Source organism: Cebus imitator, unplaced genomic scaffold, assembly GCF_001604975.1.
Source record: "Cebus imitator isolate Cc_AM_T3 unplaced genomic scaffold, Cebus_imitator-1.0 Scaffold655, whole genome shotgun sequence".
In the NCBI taxonomy this organism is placed as follows: domain Eukaryota; kingdom Metazoa; phylum Chordata; class Mammalia; order Primates; family Cebidae; genus Cebus; species Cebus imitator.
In genome coordinates this window covers 9,604-14,775 of record NW_016107970.1, presented here as the reverse complement: position 1 = coordinate 14,775, position 5,172 = coordinate 9,604, and positions in this window count along the sequence as shown.

Below are 5,172 nucleotides of genomic sequence, written 5' to 3'. Positions count from 1 at the left end.
AAAAAAAAAAAAAAAAAAAAAAAAAAATACTAAATATGCCTAAGGGGAAAATGAAAAATAAAAAAATTCTTGTAGGTTTTCATTATTGTAGGCAATTATGTCCACATCATTTACAAAGCTTTTGCCAAATCTGTCCAAGGAAGCAGAGTTTGAAAGGGGGGCTAGGGGCAAGAATCTTGGGAAAAATTCAACAGTGGCATAGCAGAGCTCTCAATATGAGAAAGCTGATGTAATGTGGACTTTTGCTGTGAATTTCCTCTTTGCAAAATATGGGGAGAGGTTTATCAATGGGCAGAAAATAAGAGAAGGTGGTGTGAAGTAGGTTTTTGTAGTCAATTTTCCTCACGGTATTGTGCAGGATCGTCAAGAAAATGCTTAGTCTTTCTCTGGAGCTAGTTTCAGAACTTTTCCAATTGCAATTGTCTTACTCTCATCTCTTAAGGTAAAACGACCCATCTGAGGGAAGTCTTTAAAGGTCTCAAGGCAGATGGTTCCTGCTGTCCTCAAGCCAGCAATGCATGCTTGATCTTGTTTCACAAAACGGTGTCGGGTCTTACTTTTTTCTCCTGATTTTTTGTCTACCAAGCAGATTAAGGCTGTTATTTCGACTTCCTCAATACAGGTATGAATATGCAGCACCGCATTATAGCCTGGGCAGATGGAGTTATTTTTTAATGGGTAGAGTTTCTATTTGAGATGATGAAAAAGTTCTGGAAATGGATAGTGATGGCTGCATAATACTGTAATGCTACTAAATCGAACACTTAAAATGGTTAAAATGGCCGGACGAAGGGGCCCACACCTGTAATCCCAGCACTTTGGGAAGTCAAAGTGGGTGGATCACCTGAGGTCAGGAGTTCGAGACCAGCGTGACCAACCTGGTGAAACTCTGTCTCTACTAAATGCAAAAAGTAGCTGGGCGTGGTGGCACACCCCTGTAATTCCCCACTACTTGGGAGGGTGAGGCAGGATAATTGCTTGAACTAGGGAGGTAGAGGTTGCAGTGAGCTGAGATTGCACCACTGTACTCCAGCCTGGGCTACAAGAGTGGAACTCCGTCTTAAAGAAGTAAATAAAAATAAATAAATATGGTTAAAATGGTCAGTTTTATGTTATGTATAGAAACATACATCTATACATATATACACTTTTCTCTAGTACATATAGATCATTCTCCAGGGTACACCATCTGTTAGTCCACAAAAGAAGTCTTAACAAATTTTGAAAGATTGAATTATCATACAGTATATCTTTTCTGAATACAATGAAAAAGGTAGGAATGAATCATAGAAAGAAAACTGAAAAAGTCACAAATGTGTGGAAACTAAACTTACTGTTAACCGATGGTTGTTTAAGAAGAAATCACTTGGGAGTTTCTCTGAATGTGTTCTGGTTCGGGGGGTGCCCAGAAAAAAAAATAAGAAGAAATCTCAAGGGAAATTTAAAAATTTAGAGATGAATGAAAAATACAAAAACAGGCTGGGTGCAGTGGCTCACACCTGTAATCCCAGCACTTTGGGAGGCCAAGGCAATGAATTGCTTGAGCTCAGGTGTGCAAGAGCAGCCTGGGAAACATGGTGAAACCGCATCTCTACCAAAATTACAAAAAATTAGCTGGGTATGGTGGCGCACGCCTGCAGAGCCAGCTACTCAGGAGGCTGAAGTAGAAAGATTGCTTGAGCCTGAAAGGCGGAGTTTCCAGTGAACCAAGATAGGGCCACTGTGCTCCAGCCTGGGCAAGAGAATGAGACCCTGTCTCAAAAAAAAAAAAAAAAAAAAAAAAAAAAAAAAAAAAAAAATGGTTCTTAAAAAAAAAAAAAAACTAAAAAAAAAAAAAAACTAACAAAATTGGCAAAACTTTAGCTATACTGACAAAGAAAAAAGATAGAGGGTGCAAATAACTAAAATCAGAAACAAAAGTGTGGATATTACACCTGACTTTACAAAACTAAAAAGGATTATAGGAGAATACTGTGAATAATTGTACACAGTGAGTTAGAATTATACACAATGCCCTTAATGAAATGGGCAAATTCTTTGAAAAACACAAACTGCACACTTACTCAGAAGACATAAAGCATCTGAACAGACCTATAATGAATGAAGAGATTGAATTGATAATCAAAAACTTCCAAAAAGGGAAAGTCCAGGGCCAGATAGCTTCATTGGTGAATTCTAGCAAATACGTACAGAGAAGCTAATGCCAGTACCTCTCAAATTCTTCCAAAATTTAGAAGAGGAAACACTTTCTAATTCATCCTATGAGGTCAGTGTTACCTTGATACCAAAGCAAGTCAAGGACACCACAATAAAACACTATAGAGAGTGGCCCTTATGAACACGGGGGCAGAAATCCTCAACGAAATACTACAAACTGAATCCAAGAGCATACCAAAACACCATGATCAAGTCAGATTTATTCCAGAATGAAAGGGTGGTTCAACATAAAAAATATATATATCAGTGTAATATGCCACATCATTAATAGAGCAAAAAAAGAAAATCAGCTGGGCATGGTGGCTCAAATCCCAGCACTTTGGGAGGCCGAGGCAGCAGATCATCTGAGGTTGGGAGTTTGAGACCAGCTTGACCAACATGGAGAAACCCCATCTCTACTAAAAATACAAAATTAGCCGGGTGCAGTGGCACGTGCCTGTAATCCCAGCTACTTGGGAGGCTGAAGCAGGAGAATCACTTGAACCTGGGAGGCAGAGGTTGCAATGAGCCGAGATCACACCACTGCACGGCAGTCTGTGTAGCAAGAGCGAAACTCCACCTAAAAAATAAATAAATAAATAAAGAAGAAAAGAAAAAAATCATGAGATCATGATCAATGATGCAAAAAAGCATTTCATAAAATCCAAGTGACTTTCATGGTAAGAACGCTCAGAAAACTCGGGATAGAAGGAATTTCTCAATCTAACGAAAGGCATTTCTGACAACTCACAGCTAACATCATAGTCAATAACATCCTGTCTTGTTCTAAATCCCTAAGATTCCATTTTTACCTTGACTATTCGACATTGTACTAGAAGCTCTAGCCAGCAATTGGGCATGAAAACAGAATGAAAGCCGTCCAAGTTGAAAAAGGAAGAAGTCAAACTATCTGTATTTGTAGATGACATGATCCTCCAAATGGAAAACCCCAAATAGTCACAAAAACTACTATTGTTAATACACAGTTTTAGCAACTTGCAGGGTGCCAAATCAACACATGAAAATGAGCTGCATTTCTATACACTAGCAATGGACAATTCAATTTACAGTAGCATCTAAAAGAATAAAATATCTAGGAATAAATGTAACCAAGGAAATGAAGGACTTGTATATCACAACCATAAACATTGCTGAATGACATTAAGGAAGACCTAAATACATGGAAAGACATCCCATGTTCATAAATTGAAAGGCTTACCCATAAGATGATAGTACTACCCATAGATACCTAGAGATTCAATGCAATCTCTATTATAATTCTAACTGCCTTTTTTTTTTTTTGCAGAAATGGGAAAGCCAATTCTCAAATTCATATGAAGTTTTAAGAAATATTGAATAGCCAGAACAATACTGGAAGTAAAGAACAAAGCTGAAGGACCCACACTTTCTGATTTAAAGACTTAGTATAAAGCTACAGTAATCAAAACAGTGTGGTGCTGGCATAGGGATAAACATGTAGAAGGATGGAATAAAATTGAGAGTCCAGGAATAAACCCATACACTATGGTCAATTGATTTTCAACAGGAGTAACAAGACCATTCAATTAAGGAAAGACTGTCTCCTTAACAAATGCTGCTCAAAAAATCCACACACAAAAGAATGAGTTTTTTCATTCTTATCTCATACAATATACAAAAATTAACTCAAATACTTGAGGGGATAGATACCCCATTTTCCATGATGTCATTATTATGCATTGCCTGCCTGTATCAAAACATCTCATGTACCCCATAAATATATATACCTACTAGTGTACTCACACAAATTAAAAAATTGGGCTGGGTGCGGTGGCTCATACTTGTAATCCCAGCACTTGGGGAGGCGAAGGTGGACAGATTGCTTGAGCTCCTGGGTTCGAGATCAGCCTGGGCAACATGGCGAAACTCTGTCGCTACAAAAAATGGAAAAATTAGCCAGGCATGGTGGCAGAAGCCCTAGTCCCAGCTACTTGGGAGGCTAAGGTGGGAGGATCCCTTGAGTCTGGGAAGCAGAGGTTTCAGTGAGCCAAGATTGTGCTACTGCAATCCAGGCTGGGAGCTGGAGAGAGACAAAAATAAAAAACCAAATATATATATATATTTTTTTTTTTTTTTGAGACGGAGTTTCACTCATGTTACCCAGGCTGGAGTGCAATGGCGCGATCTCGGCTCACCGCAACCTCCGCCTCCTGGGTTCTGGGTTCAGGCAATTCTCCTGCCTCAGCCTCCTGAGTAGCTGGGATTACAGGCACGCACCACCATGCCCAGCTAATTTTTTGTATTTTTAGTAGAGACGGGGTTTCACCGTGTTGACCAGGATGGTCTCGATCTCTTGACCTCGTGATCCACCCGCCTCGGCCTCCCAAAGTGCTGGGATTACAGGCTTGAGCCACCGCGCCCGGCCAAAACCAAATATTTTTAAAAATTAACTCAAAATGGATCAGCAATCTGACTATAAGGGATAACACTATAAAACTCTAAGAAGTAAAGATATGGGAAATCTCATGACCTTGGATTTCGCAATGGATTTTTAAATGTGGTAGCAAAAGCATGAGCAAAAAAGAAAAAATAGATAAATTCAACTTCATGAAAACTGTAAGTTTCTGTGCATCAAAAGACATTATGAGAAAAGTAAAAAGGCAATTTGCAGAATGGCAGAAAATGATTGCAAATTATAAAGAACTCTTACAACTCAAAAGCAAAAAGACAACCCATTTCAAAAATGAGCGAAAGGACTTGGATAGGCATTTCTCCAAAGAAGTGAGACGAACGGTCAGTAAGTACAGGGAAAGATGCTCAGTATCATTAGTCATTAGGGAAATGCATGGCAATAATTTTTTTTGTTGTTTTGTTTTGTTTTGTTTTGGGACAGAGTTTCGCTCTTGTTGCCCAGGCTGGAGTGCAATGGCGCGATGTCGGCTCACCGCAACCTCCGCCTCTTGGGTTCAGGCAATTCTCCTGCCTCAGCCTCCTGAG